This window comes from Lissotriton vulgaris, chromosome 3_1 (genome assembly GCF_964263255.1).
Source record: "Lissotriton vulgaris chromosome 3_1, aLisVul1.2, whole genome shotgun sequence".
In the NCBI taxonomy this organism is placed as follows: Eukaryota; Metazoa; Chordata; class Amphibia; order Caudata; family Salamandridae; genus Lissotriton; species Lissotriton vulgaris.
The window spans coordinates 2055412274-2055435041 of record NC_141689.1 but is presented as its reverse complement, the minus strand read 5'-3'; the positions used below and the strand labels follow the sequence as shown (position 1 = coordinate 2055435041).

General features: G+C 43.6%; 1 protein-coding gene across 5 annotated transcripts in view; it reads right to left on the bottom strand.

Annotated features, from left to right (window-relative positions):
* The window catches only part of MTUS1 (microtubule associated scaffold protein 1), a 1045260-nt gene that overhangs the window by 21897 nt on the left and 1000595 nt on the right, over nt 1-22768 (bottom strand). The gene's annotated exons all lie outside the window — the stretch shown is intronic.

Genomic DNA, 22768 nt, shown 5'->3' with positions numbered 1-22768 from the left:
TTGAAAAACTAATAAAAAATATGAGGGTAAAACTGAAAAAATTCATGTTTTCATTCATAATTTCTTGCCCCAGTGGTCGATTTACAAAAGCAATACATCATTATGAACCTTCAGATATTTCTGGTCGTATGCATAGTGTTTTTTGGTTGTTCAAAAACAAGCAATGTCCAGAGTTAACGGAGTTACAACTTCAATGATTTTTCATTATTTACCGACTGTGCATAGGTTCACATGGTAAAATCTACTGAATGAAAAAAGTTACGACGAAATCCTATGCATTTTTTAAGGGTGCCCAAGATAATGAGTCTATGAACTGTGGTTATTCGTAGAAATCTGAATTTGGCTTTACCCTTGATATCACATGGTTGAGAAAGCATTTTGCAAGATGTCTTCTTTTCTTGTACACGGACATACATTTGGAAGCCAAAAATGTGAAACATTCAATTGATAAATGTTCTACTTATCTGTATCCCCACACTTCTAAAATAAAACAAACAAATCAGTACCCACTTGTGGATGAGCCTGTCACCGGATATTTTCTTTCCATAAAAGCTCTGAAAAAGTGACACTTTGACTAAAATCGCAAATTTCCCTCACATTTCAGTGAAAGAAAGTTCTGGAATCTTGCGGGGATCCAGATAATTCCTATCACCAAGCATACCCACTCATCTGTAGAAAAACAGGATTCTGGGGCTATTGTCAGCTGAGGAACCAGTCAAAACCTGGTCTGTGTGAAGTTAATATGGTGTCAATAAGGTCTTCACGGGGTTACAGTTTTGGTACACACTGAGCATGGCGTTGGGGCCACCCACACAAGGGAAGAAGTGCTTCAATCAAAAGGGTGAGAAAGCAAGGTAAAAAAAAACTACACTTGAAGTTAAGGTGAAAATAACTTTATACAACTATTCACATGGGTGTGTGTGAGCTAGATGTGTGTGTAGGTAAGAGGTAAAGCCAGGTCATGCAGTTGCAATGTGCAGGTACATTAAGTATTTTTAAAATGCTGTATTTAATGGATTCAAAAATGCCTTGGAGAAACCAAACGTGCAATGCAAAAAGTCAGCAGCTTGCTTGAACCAACCCACAAGGGTATGTGGCCTTCGAAAGTATGGGAGTAGCTTTTACAGCGCAATACAAAACACTGCTTCACCTTTCCGCATATTCAGAGTGAAAAAAGATACGTCAAAGTTGTATGGTGTAACCTGACTGACTCAGTCTTTGACAGTCTTAGACTCGGACTTGAAACCTACAGAACAGGGCTGTAGGGCATATAACCTAGAGCAGTCCTCGCTATTGGCTACCAGCTGTTGCTAGATGCATACTGATGGGTGCTACACTTTCAAGGTTTTTCCAGACGCATAAAACGTAAAAGTGCATGTCCAACTTTTTAAATACAGCGCACTAGGCCTACCTTAGGTAGTACTTGTATGTATTAAAAGGAAAGGTTTAGGCCCACCAAAAGGGTTCTTTTGCCAGGTCAAAATGTCAGTTTAAACTGTACACATAGACTGCAATGGCAGGCCAAAGACACGTTTAAAAAGACTAATTAAGTGGGTGACACAATAAGTGCTGAAAGGCCATTGGTAGCATTAAATTTACAGGCACTAGGTAAATATAGTACCACATTACTAGGACTTACAAGTAAATTAAATGTGCTAAATGGGTGTGAGCGAATTTCACGATGTTTAAAGGAGAAAGCATAAGCACTTTAGCTTTAGGTAGCAGTAGTAAAGTGCAGTGTCCTTAAAGCCAACAAAGAATGGTTCAGAAAAGAGGAGGGGTGAAGGCAAAAAGATTGGGGATGACCCTTAAGAGTGCCAAGTCCAACAGAGGCTAAATGTGAATGACAGGTGGACAGAACAATGGAAAAAAGGGCTGACCTAGAGCACCTCACCATATCTAAGTAAGTATGTACTGTGTGTTTATGCAATTTTTGATTTCATGAAGCAGGCAAAACAACTGAAGCGGTCTGTGGGCCACACCTAAAGATCCAGATACACAAAGGGATGTCTTGCACAACACCACAAAACAAATGTGGCACAGCCTGAGTTGCAATTGAACATATTTTAATGACGTCTTTTTCACATTAAAGTTTGCATAAGAAGTTCTCAGACATCAAAATAATTTTATTATTGAAAACATGGGAGCAAGGTCTGGCTTTCTGGGATAACTGTTTTCAAAGTGCCCAAAATTTATAATTTGCTTGCGAGAGAAGTGCAGGTTAGAAATAAAAGCCCATTAAATTAAGGCACCATCTTGACTTCAAGCCACGGCCATTGTCTTCTGGGTTTTGTATTGGAAGTGCTGGAAAAACGGCGACACCAAAATCAGTAGGAGTATTGGATATGTTTCTAAAATTAATTACAAGCATACTTTAATAGCAAAATATGCTGGGTTCAATTATCATTACTACAGTACATATATTTTGCAGGACGTGAAAGACATAAATTGACAGTGCATATCCCTACGGGAGAAAAATTGCACCATTAAATATCAAGAGTCAATCAATGCACTGTGCCATTTCTGAAAAACCTAAAACACTGACCTTAAAAACCATAAAGAAAATGTCAATAAATGTCAAGCAAAAAAATAACCAAATTTGACATCCTTTGCAACACTTTAGAGAGGAACTAATTGGACAATGGACAAAGTCAAAGAAAAAAGGTTAAACAAGTAAAATATGCTTGTTAATGCTTTTGAGCTGCGTCAGCAACAAGGGATTGATCTAGGCGCTCAAAAAGACTGTGTAAACTTATTAGAAAATTGGAATGTTGGGAGCTTCATTAGACCATGAAGTGGCTCACGGCTTATAATTACCGATAAAAGTCTTCTGCTCCAACATCCCAATGACGGTATTTCTATTTCTCCCTTTTTAACCCGTTGAATGTGGCGCGAATTCTGCCGCGGTGCGGGCATTCCAATCAGTGGGCGGGGATCGGACAGCCCCCCCGGCCATCCTCCACACACGCCCACCATTACGTGGGACGGCCGGGGTCAGTCTGCAGCACCGAAGGGGTTAATTTAGAACATCCTACCCTCAAGTGGGTGGAAAGTTCAAATAACCTTATAGCCTTTCTACCGTAGGCTATACCGGTTGTTAAAGGCCCTCTTCTCGGGTAAAGTGCCTTTAACAACCGGTATAGCCCTCAACTGTAGAATATAAGGCTATATTAGTGTTGATTACCTACGAATTCACCATGAAAATTACTCAAGTAGACTATGGGGAGGGGGTAGTGAGGGAAATACTTCACTGCATACTGCCATAATTAGGCCAAGACGACATTTTTGCTACTCTAGGGTATATTTGCATAATTTCCAGTATTTCGCTTTACATGAAATTCCCGATATTACACCAAGTCCTGTAATTAAACAATGTGTTGGCAACATTTCTATTGTATCAGCACAGGAACAGCAAGGAGAATCAGAACGTGAGCACTGTTTTTCTTTGCACTCTTTTTTAGCGTGAAAAACTAGATGTACGATGCGTATAATTTGCCATAATTTCTCTGAAATGTGACTGAATTATAGAAATAAAAATTAGGACATTTCACAGACTCCTAGTCATTTTGTAAGAAACACTACTGCGACAAGCTCTTTCGTCAACTAGTTCTAGTAGGGTAGCTGACAATTGAGGCTTAGAGTGTGCCAGGATAGTCAAGACTAGCAGGGTTAGTGACAATTGTCTCTGCGTACATCTGCATCTTTCTTTCAAACGCTGCCTCAACAAAACTGGCTTCAAAAGTCACGAATGGATTGCATTTTACTTAAGGGTGTAAAAACACTTTTTTTTTTAAAAACAAAAGTGGGGATGGGAGGGGTCCAGTGAAGAGAGATTGAATATGTATATATGTGTAACTATATAAAACACATGGAATTTTGTAATCCTTGTATAAATGGCAGTTATTTAATGTCTTTATAATCTGCAACTTGTGATATACCAAGTCGCCAATTAAAAGGAAATGACATCAGAACTAGACTATTATGAGGTCATTACAGTTGAGTTCTGCTGTCAGCAGCCGAGGTGAAAAGTAGGTCAGGGAGCATAAGTAAAGCAGCTGTATAAAGCATCAAATGGAACATGTTTTTTCTTTCTTCTACTCTATTTTAATAGCTTACAATGACAAGCAGAGAGAATATTTATTTTTTTGCACTCCTTAGAGAAAAGTTAGAATTTTTCTGCATGGTTTTAAATGCTCCGAGCTACTGCAGTTTGTTTTTTAAACTGACTTGTATTGAACTGTTTCTAATATCTGTTTGCAGCAAACATCTAAGAGGTTTTTGATGTGTTTAATTTTGCACTAGAGGTTTTATTTTTATTCTTCATGTTTGCAAAACTTACTTGTGCTTTCATGTGAAAAAGCAAAGCACCAAGGTTTTAAGGGGTTTGTGGGAAAGGTCACTATGTATTATATGAGATAAAGTACCCCCTGGTGTACATGATAAGGATATTACAAGTCAACCCATACTTCCATAACCTTATGAAGGAACTCCGCCTTCAGCCTTTTTGCTCTATATGGTTACTGAACTCCTCAGTGGCTTGCCATGGGGGTCTTTATTCCTTGTATATATATAAATATTTATATATTTAAAAACAAACACTGGGACAAGAGCCCACATGGTTAATACACTGGTTGCAGAGCTCTATGTACAATCTGCTAACTGCAGACTGGAATCATTAAAATAGCAATGAATCGAACTTCAGGGTATTAACGCATGTTTTGCATATTCAAGTGCAACACTACAGTCACAAGCTCGAATTCTACAAACATTGCTCAGTGTTTTGCTTATGCAACAGTTAAAAACTAACAGTAACCCGCAAGGCATATGAGTTTGAATATGGGAGGTTTTAATTTGATATTCAGTTTAAAAATATATATTTTTATTAAAGCAGATTTGTGGAAAATAACCTCATAAGATACAAGCTTCGCAACATGAATACGTATATTAGACAATACAAATAGAGTCACACGCAGCATGCGACCCAATCTCTGTTCAAATCGTGTTTTGCCTAGTGATCTGTGCACCCCACAGACTGCCACATCAAGTTCAAAGTAATGCTGCATAAGATATCACTATTAACTAAATTGTGGTATTACTGCACTGATATAATGTAGAGCTACACAGAGTCTAGCTATTTTTATACAAATGAAAATAAAGTGAACACAAGTCCGAAACTTTGTATCAATACTGAAAAAGGTACGACTAGTTGTGATTGTACCACCTGTTTGAAGAATAGTTGTGAATGCTTTAATGATGTCCAGAAGGGCTTAAGCCGAAAGATAGCATGCTTACGTATGTTGTTGGCTTGCTCAAAGTGACAACTGGGACACCACAGGTCCAAACTCACTGTATACAAATGCATTTTTTGATGGTTTATAAAATAGCCCATTAAATTTCTTTAAATACTGCAGTTGCAAGCAGTAAGGGACCTATAATATATCTCTGTGCTGTTTTTAAAGTCTTCTCCAGCAATTCATTTACCAATTTAGACGATATCTAATAGAAAGAGACCAAATGTCCTCTGGAGTTTGTTGCATGAAACATTTATATAGATTTAGATTTCTTACTCTATCCATCCCCCTTGACTATCATATTGATCAATTCAATTTCCTCAAACCCAATATTTTTAGTATAGCACTTAAAAAGTTGGTCACAAATCCGAATGTATTGGAAAAGCATTTTTTGGGCGATTAAATTCCCTATGTAACATTATGAAGGATTTGAAAATCCCATTTCATTCATGTCATCTCAGGGCAAATATTATGAAACTTTGATATTGCAGCAATTAAAAATCTCTGATAGTATCTGTAAATATAAACTTGTAGTGGTTGACTGGTTGCATGTTAAAATGTGGTCCCGGGCCAGACCCTGATGCAGAGGTCCGGCCCGGGACCAGGGTTCAATTCCCCGCCTCGGCGGGTCTTGGGCTCAAAATTCCACGGGCCTGATAATTCTCGCCTCGGTGCCTATTCCAATCATGGAGTCCCACTCTGCAACTCTGGGCAATAGCTTGCTTAATCTCCACAACGGCCCCCACAACGCTAAGGATGCCTGGCCTCCACCTTGGGGGTGCCGAGGAGTGGACGCCTCACAGGGAAAGCCAGGATGGGTTCCACAGCGGTATTCGTATAAGCGCCTTGAGACCCTTGCGGGTGAGTAGTGCGCTGTACAAGTATCAATTTACAATTTTTACAATTTACTGGTAGTGTCCTAGAGTTACATCTAACTTGCTTATGATAGTTTGTATCAGGCAATTCTAAAAAGAACCTGCTAGCTTCATCCCAAAGACTCATCTGAAAAATCAGATCAAATCGATTCTCTAGTGCCTCCACGCTGAAAAATTGTATCCGCTGTGCTATAGTATCTGCATTCTCTCAGATGCCCCATATAAAACAATGTAATATATATATATTTTTTTACGAATTGGGAAAGGATAGCGTTATCACTTGAAAAAGATATAAAAGCTCAGGGAGAAAACTTTTCTTTATCAGATTGCACCTGCCTATTAGAGATAAGGGTAATCTGTGTGATCTATATAATAGAGTAACATATTTTGTAAGCAGTTAATCATAATTCATTGATATAATTATGTCCATATTTGAACCGATTTTGACACCTAGATAAGCGGCAGCTGTAACCACGTATTCACCAGCCTAGAAAATTCTATGTTAACTATAATATTTATTTTGGCATTATGACGCTTATAGCCAGCAACACGACTAAACCAATCAACTTCCCTCTCAATAGCGGATCTTGTGTTGGCTGAATAGACTGCAATATCATTGGCAGATGCATTTCGTTTGATGGAAATATTAAATACCACCAGCAGGATACGGTCATTTCGCAGCAATGCTATTAAAAAGGCCTTTAATATAGAGTGAATAGCAAAGGGGATATAAGAAATCACTGAGGCGTTCCCCTAAACAGCACTATCGTTCCTATGGTGCTCGGCCATTTAAAATGATCTTGGCGATAGGAGCCTAAAATAATACCCGAACCCACAGAATGAATGTGGAGCCGAGCTCCATTTGTTCTATAGCCGCACACAGGCATGGCCACGTGACTTGGTCAAAAGCCTTTTCGGCATCAAACAATAATGCCAGGTAGAATATTCAGAGACCCAGCGGCATCAAACAGATTCCTTGATTTATGTGGGTTGCTGTATCGCAGCCTGGTGTAAAATCGTGCTGTTCTTTGGTACTTAATAATGTATGTATTTTACTAGCCTTACGCAGAATACCTTCGTATATATATATATATATCTTGGTGTCATAATTAAGAAGTACATTTGGATTAAATGACCCACATTCATTCAGTGGCTTCTCCCATTTCAGAAATAAAACAGTGTTAATCCTATTCCATGATGAAGGAACTTGAGATGTACCTGCAATATCCTGTATAATTAAAGCCAACATTTGTGCTAGTAATTGCCAAAAAGTGTGGTAGAATTCTAAAAGGACTGCATCTTCCCCACTTGCCTTACCAGATGCTAGCCTGGAGATGGCCACCTAAACTTCCACAAGTGATTTCTTGATCAAGAGTGTCTTATATATCTGGATCGAGTGTAGGCAGTTACCTTGTTAGATATTTCCCCTACATTCCCACCTTCATATTTCGTGTCAACCGTGTATAAAACTTTTTTAATTGATCACAAATGGCAAATGGATAAAGAAGGTTTTCATACTGATCATCTTTAAAATTGCTTATTAAATTGGTGTTATCTTATTCTCATTTTTATGCTGAACAGCCCGTCCACTGATTCCATTTTTCTAATGTTGATAATTTGGTCTCTATTGTTGCTCCCTAAATGGGGATTAATAATGTATTCAGTTTCTTTTGTTGCTACCTAAATGGTGCTTATCAATGTCATTACACAAAGTCCCACATACCTTACATATATAAGCACACATACGTGTCCACGTACACGCAGTTTCAGAAATTAAAGTGCTTTAATCTCTGTGCATTTCTTTGCCAACTTGTGAAGTGGTGCACAGTGTCTTGTTTCCACAGATGACCACTGAGTCATCTTATTCATCTCCCACCCCATCCTTGTCACCAGTACTAAAACACAGAGATCTTTAAGAGTAAGTAAATATTTCCTTTACAAGGCCACACCCAAGACTGCACAATATCGCGGGCTATGAAGTATGGCACTGGGGTAAAGCGCAATGTTTTTCATAACAATTCTAACTTTTACCTAGACTACAATTTAGGTCACTGATCTCATGAACGGAAATGTCCTGTTTCAGAAGACCCAACTAAGTTCTGTTTTCTGTAACAATAATCTTAAATATTTCTATTGCACATTTTGCACTAAAGAGTCAAATATTCATAATTCTAGATCTTATCATTGTTTCACAGCTCAAGCCTGTGGTGCTATTTGCACTCAGACTAAGCAAAGTTCACCTGTTTACAGTTTGACGTAGAAAGTAATAGTCACCAGATGTTAGGACCGGAATGTCCACTGTATGGTAAAGAACATGCACCCTGCAAAGACTGACCCAACTGCATGTGAAACTGGTATGCTGACTTTTAGTTGGCATGCTCAGATGATAATCAAGTGGGTATGCGGTTTCCCAGGCCGGTCTATGATAATGTCATGGTTCATTACCTGTTCTGTGGCCTGGAGGGCGCACTAAGAGGGTTCTCATAACAGAAGTATTAGAACGTTGCATGTCCTGGGTAGATCACAAAGCAGTGGTGGAAACATACAGAGTTTGTGAATTATTAGTACTGACCGGACCTTTTTATGCGTCATAAAGGAGTGTTGCATTGACACTACGCATGTACAGTTCCACTTTACTGTCCAGTAAGGAACACACAGAAGCAACTGACTGCCATTGGGAGTGGCGCCAGAGCCTTACTGTGTTGCAGTGGGTACCCAGTTTCTCCGTGTGGTTCCCACGGCGGACGGTTTTAATGGAATCAAGGATAAAATCAACACCATGTCGTTCAGCACCCAAGCCGCGTGTTCGAAGGACGGCTGCTGCCATGTCCAATGTTAGTGTACTTGATGAGGGAGGTGGTGGAAGCCTTGTTCACGGCCAGGAGGCCACCGCTGTCAAAGAAGCGTGCCCATATGAAACCAGCTAAGAGTCAGTAACAGCCGAAAGGAGGACCTCTCTGGTCCCAGAGGCCATCTGTCAAAGAGGTGCACCCACTGAGCAAGCCTGCCATGCTGTTCAACTGCCAGCAGTCCCGAGCAAGGCCGCCACGGAGTTCCTGCATCACTGGAGCTGATGCAAGTCTGATGAGTGAACTCACCAACACTGCCCAAAACATCTCTCTGATAAAGACCGGATAGACTGCGCAGAGGTTAATTTGCCAAACGTACACAGTGTGATCGCTTCACAGTTGTGGCCCAGTAGCCGGTGCCTGCCCTGTTGCCTCGCCCCCCAACACAGTTTGACAAGAGAAAAGGCTTCTGCGATTCTTTCACTGCTTTTCAGGGAACAGTGGTCACAGTAGAGTAGACAGCAGCAGCTTACACATTTGATACATGCCTCTCACTTCAATCGCCCCACTCTTTGGCTCGATGACAGCTGCCCTGTGGTTTTTGGACTATGTTCCAAGATCTGTCTGCTGCGACTTGTCAACAGGATTCCTTTCCCGTCTATATTCCCCTCTGATTACATTTTCTGCTGCAGCATCTCACATAGCACCTTTGGAAGGACTGAAGATTCCATTAAAGCCCACGCAAACCGCGGAGCATGCCTTGATGTCAAGTACAAATGCAATGGCCAAGGCTCATCTGTGCCAGCAGAGCCACGACTTCCCTGCTTTCTAAGCCTTATACTGTGCCCTTCATTAGCAACTTTCTGAATTCAGTTTATTCTGCTGCACAAGCAAAAAGTCCAAGTGAAACTTCTTTCCTGCTTCTGTGTGGCAGTCGATATGCCTGCATGGGCCAGATGGAAAAAGTGTGTCATAACAATTAAACTGGCTGTGATGAAAGACCCTCCTCTGCTGCAGGTCTTCCTTAGTCCCGCATCTGTCAATTTGCACCTTTGACCGGCAAGAATTTGACTTTCATCCTTTGACGCTAAGAGCTTGTCACTATATTGTAGCTACAAACTATTTCTAGCCGCCTCAGTTGTTTTAAAGTGTTGCTTCTCTACGGGGTTTTATGTACCATTTCACCTTGCAGCAGTCCTTCCGACGCTTTACCCTTGTACCTCTCAAGTGATTAAGCAGATGTTATCAGATCACGCAGGCTCAGCCCAAACCAACAACTCGGAAAACCAACACTTGACGGCCATGAAATTCTCCATTTCCGGCTTTTAATGAGCACGTTTGTTTCAGGTTTAAAAATCATACATAATGCCTATTATATTGTGATAATTATACACACACTTAAGCTACTAAACCTGTTGTTAGCGTAATGTGAAACTGCAGATAAACCACCCATTCGTCCTCTCCTGTTCCAAAACAAAAACCATCACATTTAAATGCTGAGGCGTAACACACTCATAACCGTGTGCAACTCTTCAATCGGGGTACCATGGACTGAGTATTCTCTGCAGCAAACGGCCTTCATATACGGTGCATCAGTAAGTTTTCAGCTTAAAGCATTTACTATGTGCATGAACTACCATACACACAGGGTGCAAGTGCTAAAAAAGAAAGTGGGGGGACTAACCAAGTTAGCCAAAGTGGAGTAAAAAACCAAGTTAGGCAGTATGCAAATGAGCATGTAGATAAGTGCCCCTTTTTGACATGCTCACCTTTTGCCTGGTATCAGCAATTTTGACTGAAATGCACTGCGTTCCTACTAACCACATTCCCAGTGACCGAGCTCTTTCCCTAAAACGAGGTAAGTAACTATTCCCCAACTGGCAATACCTTTAGCACCTCTATAAGTCCCTTGTAAATGGTACTCCTGGTATCTAGGACATGGGTACTAAAGAGGGTCACTAGGGGTTGCAGCATGTATCTTGCCACCCTAAGGATTTTACCACCAAACTGAGGCAGACTGCCGGTGCAGGCTCGAAAAATGGCGCAAATAAGTGTTAAAAGACAACATGGTACACACCCTGTGTGCAACGCCTGGAGACACTGTGTGTAATATATTTGAGTCACCCCTACAGCAGGCCTTATAGCCCTAAGGAAGGGTGTATTATATTACAAGTGAGGACATATCTGCAAGAGCAGATATATGCCCCTGTGCTCTCTAGTTTCATTGCTAGAACATAAAAGTGAACAGCGAAGCCATCTTAAGTCTATGCATGGGGCACTGATCATTACGAATTCCCCAGCTACATGATGCTTCACTGAAACACATGGTGTTTGATATCAAACACCGGGTCTTAATAAATGCATACTGATGCCAGTAGTCAATTAATTTAAACATGCACCCAGAGGGCACCTCAGCCTTTTAGTGTGCTGGCTGACTGGTATAGTCCAGTCTGCCATCACAGACATGTTTCTGACCACCTGCAGATGAAAGCCCGTACCCTGAGCCCAGACACAATGCCAGCTCTGGAGGAAGGTGTTCACCCCTCCTCCAGCAGGATGGCTAGTGATTTAGCTTATCAAGGGCAGGAGCTGCAAAGTCCCTACCCGCTTTGATATGCAACCCCGGCATCTCCCAGACTTGGGAGATGCCAGACCGTGCCCTGAGGCCCATTAGCTATGCAAGGACTACCAGGCCCGTCACACACCTAAGATGGGCGGCTGCTTATTGTGCTCCACAAAAGAAGGGTTCCACCATTTTGATTTTGGTAGAATTAGGAATCTGGTACAGTGTTATGCCCACTCCGCCCAGGAGGTTGTCATATAGTGGGTGTAGTGCCCCCAAGGGTAAGTAGCCCATTGGCTACTACCCTTCACTCCCCTCAACGCCCCTAAATTCAGTATTTAGGCAGCCCCCGACACCAGGGACAGAAATTCACCTGACAAAAGAAGGACAAAGAAGAGCTGGAGAAGCAAGAACTGTAGACTACCTGTGGTCTTTGGTGCCAAACCCTGCATGCTCCTGTCCCGACAATCGCGACAACCCAACTAGTCCTGCAGCTGTTCATTCTCCAAAAGCCTCGAAGGGCCTCCAGCACTTCGCGTCAGCATTCCCCTGCAGTGGAGAGCCACTTCCCTGCAGGCACCCAGGAGGTTGTCACCCTGCTCCTAGAGTTCAGATATGTACCCCTAATGAGTTTAGAGATGCCAGGACCCCCTGGAGCCGCCCTGCACCAATACCCGGTGTATTAAACACCTTGCAGCAACCAAAGCTTGTTTGAACTCCAATCTGGACTCCAGTGCCACAAAGATCAACTAGCGGATGAGGTACATCAGCATCGCAAAGGCCATCACAGAGAGTGGCTAGCTGTCCTGTTTAGTCCCCCTCTGCAGGTCCGACCAAGAAGCGTGAGTGCCTATGACACATGGGTACAGCGACCAAACCCCTCATCACCTAAGCTCCCCGGCCAGGGTCGACGAACACCGACTGTGCACCCCCCTCACTCCCAAGACGCTCACAAATTAAGACCCCCCACCCAATTGGGAGGTCCTGGACTTATCTCCAAGACACCCTAAGCAGCCTGTTTCTAGGTGGCCCCCCTCTTTGCCTACGGTGTAGCCAGCATCTCTGCACCTGGACAGGAACACAAACTGCTGGTGGATCTTGTGACCTTGACCCCCTAACACCTGAAGTCCTGAAGGGGACCCCCAGAATAAATTGTAAAGAACTGTATGCAGTATATGTTTCTTTCTCCCTAAGAAATAATTATTGAATATAAACACATTTATATAACATTTTTACTTACCTGTAAAAATGGATAACTCAAAAAATACTTACCAATTTATTAAGTACTTGGTGTTAAATATATATTTTTTAACGTACTTTCCTAACTTGGTCTTGAGTTTCTTTTTGAGGGTCTGTCTCATTTATTGACTGCGTACAACAAATGCTTAATATTACCCACTGATAAGCTAAAACTGCTCGCCCACACTACCACAAAAGAGAGGATCTGGGATTATTAATTTAAGCTCTGCAAGCCAATAAGGGCCGTCACCTGGCGCATGACATCACGACACGTGACATTACAAGTGGCATCACCGGATGTAACATCACAATACATGACCTCACAGGAAGTGACATCACAAGAAGTGACATCGGATCTTCACACCTCAGACATGTTTAGCAGTTTTTTTGTGAGTAAATTTGAGAGCACTGCAAGATTTAACAAGTGAGCCTTTGTGATGCGGTTGTGCAAAAAACTGACAACCCCAACACAAAATCTGAGCCTCACCTCATACATTTTTTTTAATACTCTGCCACAAAGAAATTAACAGAAAGGAGAAATGGTGGCAAATATGGCCTGCTCAACTGGCTGCACAGTCTATTTTAAAATATCCTATGAGGTTAAGGCACCTGCTGCAGAGATCGGTGTGCCCCCAGTAAATCTTAGGGAATATTTTATTTTTATTTATTTATTTTAGGTTTTTATAGAGCGCGTAGTCACCCAAGAGTATCCCAGCGCTAAACCTCGTGGTCCTGATGGATGAAAGTGCGGGGGTGGAAGTGAATTAAGGGAAAAGAAAGGTTTTGAGAGATTTCCTGAAACGCAGGAGGTTTGGTTCTGATCTAAGTTTCAGGGGGAGCGCGTTCCATTGTTTCGCTGTGTGGACCGAGAAGCGGCGGCCTCCTGCGCGGGCCTTTTTCACCCTGGGAACCACAATAAGGTTTCCATGGTCCGATCGAAGCGCTCTAGTAGGTCTGTAAGGTACGATACAGTTGTTGAGGATTGGTGGACCTGCGTTGTGAAGTGCTTTGTGAGCCAGGCATAGTGCCTTGAATATCACTCTTTCCCTGATCGGAAGCCAGTGTAGTTTTTTCAGTGCGGGTTTGGCTGATGTTCTGGCTGGGGTATTCGTGAGCAGCCTGGCAGCGGCATTCTGGGTTTTCTGTAGTATTTGGAGAGTGGTTTCCGGGGCTCCTAAGTAAATGGCGTTGCTGTAGTCCAACCTGGACACAATTAGGCCTTGGATCAGCAGTAGTCGCGACTTGAAAGGGAGTAGGGGGAGCACCTTCCTACATGATCTTAGTAGGCCGTAACAGATGCCGGCCGTTTTCCTTGCCTGCGTTCTGAAGGTGAGATCTTTCTCTAACCATACTCCCAAACTCTTAACTTCTGTCTTAGGGGTAGGAGGTTCACCCAGACAGGCGGGCCAGATGTGTGGGGGTAAATTCAGTGTTTTTTGACCTAAGAGAAGAATCTCTGTTTTGGACCCATTTAATTTCAGGGCTGAGTCGCTCATCCATTGATGTATATTGGAGAGGCAGTCATGAAGATTGGAGGGCTCTTGCTTGGGGTGAGAGAGAGTTACCACCAGCTGTGTATCGTCAGCATAACTGACGATGGTGACTCCAAATGGGGAGACCAACCCCTCCAGTGGGGCCATGTACACGTTAAATAACGTGGGGCTTAGTGATGAGCCCTGTGGCACACCACACCGGAGGGGGATGGCGGGGGAGCAGCCTTCACCTTCCCAGACTTGGAAAGAGCGTTGGCAAAGAAAGGACGAGAGCCATTTCAGCGCCGTCTCTTTCACTCCGATGTTTTCTAGGCGTTGGGTTAGGACCTGGTGGCTGACAGTGTCGAAGGCCGCGCTCAAATCCAGGAGGACCACTGCCACTGATCCTCCTGTATCGAGAATTTCTCTGGTCTTCTCCACTGCTGCAAGGAGAGCGGTGTCCGTGCCCTGACCTGGTCGAAAACCTGTCTGGGAGTTTTTAAGGAGATGGTTGGTTTCCAGGAAGTGAGACAGTTTTTTATTTACAAGATTCTCCGCGACCTTTCCAATCCAGGGGAGGAGAGAGATCGGTCTATAATTTGATAGATCCTCAGGGTCTAGTGATGCTTTCTTAAGAAGTCCTTTCACGACCGCCTCCTTCCAACTCGAGGGGACTTCACCTTGGGCTAATGAGGTGTTGATTAGGGCGGTCAGCAGGGGCACTATGGTATGGGTGATATCTTTGAGGACTCTTAAGGGTACTGGGTCACTGGGGGCGCCACTCTTGACTGAGGCAAATGTTGTTGCAACCTCCTCCATAGTGACCGGGCCGAATAACGCCAGGTGAGGTGTGTCGGGTTCCGCGGGGGAATTCCTTTGTACGGGAGGTAGGTCCTTAATTTTTTCAGGGGTGTCTGTTTTGGCAGCGGGAAGGGAGGCAAGGATTTTTTTAATTTTTTCGTCAAAAAAGGTGGCTAGATTGACACATTTTTCTTCTGCTGCTTTGGGGTCCATAGGTTTTTGTGGGGGGTCAGGGACATGAAGGAGCTCTTTAAGGATACGGAAGGTCTCCTTGGCTGAGCAGGATGAATTCTTTATTTTTTCCTCGTAGAAGGTACTTTTAGCATTACGAAGTGCTAGTTTGTACGCTTTCATGGATGACTGAAAGGTGTCTTTATTCTCCACAGACTTATCTTTCCTCCAAATGCGTTCTGTCCTTTTGCACTCCTTCCTTAATGAATTCAGTGCAGGTGTATACCAAGGAGCTGGGTTGATCCTTTTGATGTGTTTAAGGGTGCTGGTTAGTGGGATTAGGCTGTCTAGGGAGTGGGTGAGCCAGCCATTAAATTCTCTATCTGCCGTGTTGGGATCCGAGGAGAGAGGTGCGATGGATTCTCTTAACTTAGCTTCCCATTCCTCTGGTATCAGCTTGTGCCAGCGTCTCCCGAGTGTCCTGGTTTTCTGTAATTGAGCCGGGGCAATTTGGAGGTACCAGTACATGGGGACCAGTAAGTGGTCTATCCATGGGAGGGGGGTGGGATCCTGGGTTTCAAAGTTCCTAATGTTCGTAAAAATCGGGTCTAAAAGCTGGCCTTTCTCATGGGTAGCTTTTGAGTTCAGGAGATGTAGGTCGACTGACGCAAGCTCTGCTAGTAGGTTAGCTGCGGAGTTGTCCGCAGGGTCGAGGAAGTGCAGGTTGAGATCCCCAAGGAGGAGAAAATTGGAGGCGGTGATTGCTTTTAGTGTGATGTGATCCATCAAGGTGCTGGAGAATTCCCCTAGTGGGCCTGGCGGTCGGTACACTAGTAGTCCCGACAGTGAGATTGCTGGCGAGATCTGGAAAAAGAAGTTGCAATTTTCACAGTCTTTGACCATTCCATTGTCGGTCCTGCAGGTGATATAATCTTTGTACAGTATGGCTAGCCCGCCGCCTCTGCCGACCGGTCTATTCAAAGAGCAAATTTGATAACCTGGTGGGACTGCATTGACCATGTCGAAGTCGCTGTTTGATGTCATCCATGTCTCTGTCAGAAACAGTATGTCCAGCATAGAGTTCTGGACGAGGATGTTTATCTCGTGTGCGTGTCTTACAAGAGACCTGCAATTCAAAAGGCCGAATCGAAGTGCTTGGCCGCGTTCCGTTTCCTCTGTCGGATTGCAGAGGGTGCAGCTCGTGTAAGGGGTGTCTTCTTTGAGGATGTACTTACACTTGGGATGTTTGTTCGTGTTCCAAGCTCGAAGTGTATCTTGGGTGTAAGTTATGCGCCTTTGAAAATCGGGCATAGTGTCTAGGCCTAAGGCCGTCTGGACGGGCCCAGACGGGCTTGCCTTTGGCGCGCCCGCTGCGCCCGTCCGCTGCGCGTCCGGTGGTTGCACATCTTTTTGGGGATGACAACGGGGCGTGTGGGCGTGGCCTAAGGGTAGGCGTGGCCTCGTCCCTCGCCGTCAATGGCGGCTGGGTTTGTTTGTTTTTGGGGGTGATCGCTACAGCGATAAATCCGCTGTGTAGGCGATTCTGGATCAAGCTCTAGTGGTGCCAGAAGGGTGAGTGCTGGTTAAAATCTAGCGTTCAAGTATTGCGTGACACAAGAAATAACAAATTTTAAAAACACAGTTCAGCTCCCGGCTTCCGCCTCAGGAGTGTGCGAGGTTCTGGTATACCGCGCTTTCAATCAGCGCTTTATACTCAGTGTGGGCGTGGCCTAAGGGTAGGCGTGGCCTCGTCCCTCGCCGTCAATGGCGGCTGGGTTTGTTTGTTTTTGGGGGTGATCGCTACAGCGATAAATCCGCTGTGTAGGCGATTCTGGATCAAGCTCTAGTGGTGCCAGAAGGGTGAGTGCTGGTTAAAATCTAGCGTTCAAGTATTGCGTGACACAAGAAATAACACATTTTAAAAACACAGTTCAGCTCCCGGCTTCCGCCTCAGGAGTGTGCGAGGTTCTGGTATACCGCGCTTTCAATCAGCGCTTTATACTCAGTGTGGGCGTGGCCTAAGGGTAGGCGTGGCCTCGTCCCTCGCCGTCAATGGCGGCTGGGTTTGTTTGTTTTTCGGGGTGATCGCTACAGCGATAAATCCGCTGTCCTACACCTTGTAACACATCCTGTACATTGATTTACACACATTATTTATTGTCAATGTACAATGTCAGCGTGTGATGTAAACTGCCCTAATACACTGCATTGGGATGAGTGGCGCTATAAAGGAAATAAAACAAAATACTGGTATTTAAGTTGTTATTCCTGTAAATACTGTGGCGAACCAACACATCTGAAATTCTTACAGTGCATGCATATTGCTTACATGCAGGGACTGAACACAGTCAAAAGCATGCCTCTCTGAAGTACCTGTGACGTGATGAGCTGTGTGCCTTTGTTTGCCTCCATTGCATTTAGGCGTAAGGCTCCAGATAGCTCCCAGCCAAGCTACTCGAACAAAAGGAGGCCTGATGGTTCCTTAACTTCGGCCTTTGCTTTGGGCCCGCTAGAATTAAAAATAAGAAAGCCCCCGCCCTGCCTGCACGTTGCTGCTTGGAATGAAAGCAGACAACGTGCAGGTGCTGCCTAAAGTGTCCCAGTGTCAGAAACCCACCCCATGACAAATTCTGCATATTTAAGTTTAGCCCCACTTCTTGACATGGTGGACGGTGTCCACTCTGCAAAAATAGTGAGTGGGAGCCATCTACCCACGTGCACCCCCGACCATCAGTCGAAGTACCTAAAAAAAAGTAGGGGAACTGTGATGCTTGGTGCAATGGGGGTGGGGTGCGTAAGCGTGGAGGCGAGTTCAAAGGTGTAGCTAAAAAACAAAATATTCTGTAATATTTTTCCGTCTTTCACCTTCAGGCAACTCCATATAAATAAACGCACAGCTTAAATGAATAAAAATGCAAGTTAAGTTTATCAGTGGGATATGAAACCTCAATTAATGCACTGCTGAAGTCTTTGTGTGTAACCAGAGAGCCACATAATTGAACCTGGTTGGTGCAGTGGAGAATAGGGACTTACATATGTTTAGTGCTACGACGTTCCAGTCTGTGAAAGAAAGAACTGTAAGCATGGAAGTCAATATTTTAAACTTGCATTACACCCAGTATAAGATAGTTTGCTACAAAATGCACAAAAAGGTTTTGGATAAAAAGTGCTTCCAAATTATAGATTTTAGTAATACTCAGACTGTATGTAGTGCAAATATTTTTTTAGAACTGTGTCTTCAAAGCACACTTCACAGTTCAGCTGGTAACTCCCTTGCAACACCACTCAAAAAGAATGTGTCATCAGGAAGATTCAAGTGATTCCATCACTTGAGCTAATACGGTTTACAATCACCCTTTACATTTTCAGATTGACTAGTTGCACACGCACACATTTGCATTTCTTTTATGGAAGCAGGCACCCTGGCAAGGAGGCTTGTTTTGCTGTCTGCGCCTCTCCCGGTTTCACACAACAGGTGAATCATTGCCTTACACTTCAGCTGAAGCACTTCAGTTCTCAGTATTAACCATCCTGGGATGATTGACAATTCACAAAAAGTAGGGGAACGGTTTTTCTTAAATTTATTAAAGTAGGGGCACGTCATGCCCCTTAGGTCCCGCCTACTTCTACCATTGCCCCCTACTTGTGCCCTGCTTACGTGAATCTGAACATAAAGACCAAGGAGAATAGGCGTACCATCTCACACCAGGAGGCTTCACAGCCACCTGAATAGTATTGTTGTCACAGATAGAACGAAAACAAAACTGGTATGACCAAGAAGAATATAAGTTATTTGTGACTGGCACTTTAATGCCAAACTTTTTTAAACTCAGAGCCCGAAACACAAAAAAAAAGTCCTGTGACTGTTTAAAAAAACAAACAGATGGGTCACATGAGTGAAGTGGCTTCATTGGGGAGCAGCGGCACGTGGCATGCTTTGAAGAAAGTATGAAAACAGCTGGATACTCGAGAGGAGTTAAATCGAGGAATTATAAGAGAGAATTAGCTGAAAAAACGTTCCGCAAACGCTATCAAAAATCGGTCTGAAAATGCACTGCATATATCCGTTTTAGTCAGAGGTGGCGTAAGGCCTAAAGAGTGTCCATCTTCTTGGTAGTCGCATTTGTTTTCAATGTAATTTCAGGGCCTAAAGGGCGCAAAATAATATTACATCATTAAAAATATGGCACAATTTTGTAACTTGCCTACGTGACCACTGTATGTTTAGTTTGTTCAAACTGCAATAAAAAGATTTAAAAAAATGGCACAATATGGAATCGTCCCAAGGAAAAACGAAACCGGAAATGTCGAAGGGTGCACTTATCTGGGTAGGAAAAGCAAAGCCCTGAATGGACTTATGCACCTGTCTAGGTTGGAAAAGCAAAGCCCCGAATGGACACCTGCACTTGTCGATTAGAAAAGCAAAGCCCTGAACGGGCTCATGCACTTGTCTGAGTTGGAAAAGCAAAGCCCTGAATGGCTCCTTCACAAACGGTGCAGCAGAAATCTGCGCTATTGTTTCCTTTTGGGAGCCCTCATGGTTTGCCATTTATCAATGCGGTGAATATGCTTTTAAATAAACACCATCATGTGCCTGTAATATCGTTTACTGCTATGTTTAAAATGATGGGGAACTCCTAGCCGGCAACAAAACTCAAGCATGAATCCATGAAAGATCAAATGCGACCGCAGGCAGCAAGTGGTTTTAAGGCGACAAAAGTATAGAAAGGGGAAGAGAAGGTTCCAGGTAAACTTAGTTATGACATAAAAACCACCAAGCCACTGAGAGGGATGAACGATACTAACGCAAATTATGAATCTGAAAAGAAGTGAAGAGCAGGTAGAAAAGTAATATGAAAACGAGAGCACTGAAATAAATCAACAGAGCGGAGAACATGCAAAAGTAGAGAAACAGAGGTGAACACGGAAAACATTACAAGGAAAGAACAAGACCAATGAGACAGAAAGGGAATTAGGCAAAATGTGGAATGGATTCAATGAGACAAAGGGAATTAGGCAAAATGTGGAATGGATTCTATGGGAGGTTAAAGAGTAGAAAATTGCCGAGGTCCTTAATGAATAAAAAACTGAGACATGTCATGGGTCGTATCATCATTTAAAGGCAAGGGTACTTTGACAAAAGAGTAGAATTTAACTTACTAGTGCTTAGGTATTGAAAAAGAAAGTCATGTTTTCCAAAGATTTTAAAATGTTCTATCAGAAGAGAAAATAATTCTTAATATCCCAAAACTTTTTTTTTCTTATTCTTGGTTCAGAGTAAAACGGCAACAAAGAACACCATTAGCTTAATGACAATGATCTTAAAGGTTTTGAATGTCAATCCACTTGCCTCCCCCACCCCCACCTGCATGAAATAATTTCTTCAGGGATCTACAAAATTGCAAAGCTATTTTGTAACATTTACACAATAACATGTTATACACAGCAAGCAAATGAAGAATGTAGGTAGTGCTTGAGGACACACACTTTGACAACCGAAACCAAAACGGATTTGCAGTAGTGCTTTTCAGTTTACCACAATACATAGAAGCTCTAAAAAGACAAGCATTTACAATGCAATGGTTTCGCCTTTGGAAAGGTTAGAGTTATTGGCATTGTAAATGCCAAAATTTGTATTTAAGTGTTCGTTTTGAAAACAGATAAATAAATGGCATTGTCATTTACATTGCCATTAGCTTAATCTCTGCAGTCACTCTGCACTCCCTACTCACTCTGCACTCTCTAGCACTCCATAGAACTCCCTACTCAGTCTGCACTCCCTACTCACTCTGCACTCTCTAGCACTCCCTACGCACTCTGCACTCCCTACCCCTGGGGCTGGAGGCATGGGGGGAGGTGCTCTGGGGTATTGCCATGGGAGCCGGGGCAGCTCGAGTGCCACAGAGGGAACCCCTCTTCCCAGACTCCCGGTGGCAGCATAAAGTGTCTGTGTTGGGGGGGGGGCTGGGGTATTGCCACAGGAGCCGCAGGAGCTCACAGAGGGGCACCTCACCCCAGACCCCTGGGGCTGGCAGAAGAGACAGGGGTGCGCCCGTGGAGCAGTGCCAGGGAGCCGGAGCGCCAGGAATGCCACAGGCGCTAGAACAGACGGGCGAGCAGGAAAACAGAGAAACAACTGCAGACTTAATCGGTGACAATGCTGAAACAGGAGATAATGTGTATGTCTGAAGTGGTAATGGCAGACACGATGGCCGAACGGGCCTTTGCTGCAATTACACATACGGGAATTGGGGCAGAATTTGTGAACTCAAGGTAGGCCCTTCGATCCGACTCGTGGGTAAAATGATCACTTACCCAAATTCTTTCCTTACTACCTTCAAGTTTTCAGATCGTAGACTAATATGGTAAATACAATCAGAGAGCTTTTAACTCCTCACAGATCCGTTAACTGCACCTCACAGAGCAACATTGCTCAAAACTTGGAACGGTACCCCTGATAAACAAGTCAGCAAAAAAGAGAAACGCCACATCATTAGACAAAACAAAGAATCAAACGCTGAATAGATCTGACTGTAGTGTGATATTTCTGTCGAAACTTGAAGATGAAGAAATAAATAAACAGAAAAAAACACCTGGTTGCATCTCTGCTTCTGCGAAAAATTTCACTAACACCTACCAAATACTCTGCAGGGGTGTCTTGAAAAAGGGAAAGCTGTTCATTACATGAGTAGATCAAGCTCCACTTGCAAAAGCGGGCTGCTCTAATGAGCAATAATAAATCAGTGCAATGGCAGGGGCTGAATGTTATGCTTCGAGGGGATAGCAGTAATCTGGAGTGGACAAAAAGCGCTAATTTCAAAACAGCAAAGTATCTACAGTCCTGCTGGCTGCACTAACTCACGAGTGGTGTTTTGTGTTTGGGAGACAGACAGGCTCTCTTATCAGTCCAAGCTCATCAAGGCTGGGCAAGTAGCCACCAGGAGCTGGCGAGCGAGGCTCAGTAAAGGCTTCTTGGCACTCAAGAGGCTTCTTTGGGGACGGTGCTGGGGACGGTGCTGGGCCCGGACTCTTGGCTCTGACGGACCCCGGGCTCTGACTGCACCTGGACTCGGACCCTGCGCTCGGACACACAGTTCTACGGGGTCTGTGGCTGGTATCGACCTCACTACGATGAAGCTCTCACTTGCCCTGGCGGTGCTGCTGTTGGCTTGTATATCCCTCAGCTGGGCGCACCGAGGTAAGCCCCCCACACATATACACTGCAATGAAGAGGCAGAGTTTTTTTATTTTTATTTTAAAAGTGTTATATAGCGCTAGCTTGACCCGAAGGCATTAGAGCGCTTTACATACACCCTGTTTAAAAAAAAAAAAACTGACGCAAATTGCATAACATAGTAGATAGGCAGTAAGGAAGCAAACCAGCGATAAAGAAAATGCAGCATGAAAAAAGTGAAAGAAGGATGGGTAACACACTGACCAAAATCAATACAGTCTACAAACTCACTGAGGACACGTTACGTACCTCATCCCCTAATCTGGAGCACTCTTCACTGGGACATTCCTCTATGAGCACAATCCAACTGATCATTCACAAGCACCACCATTA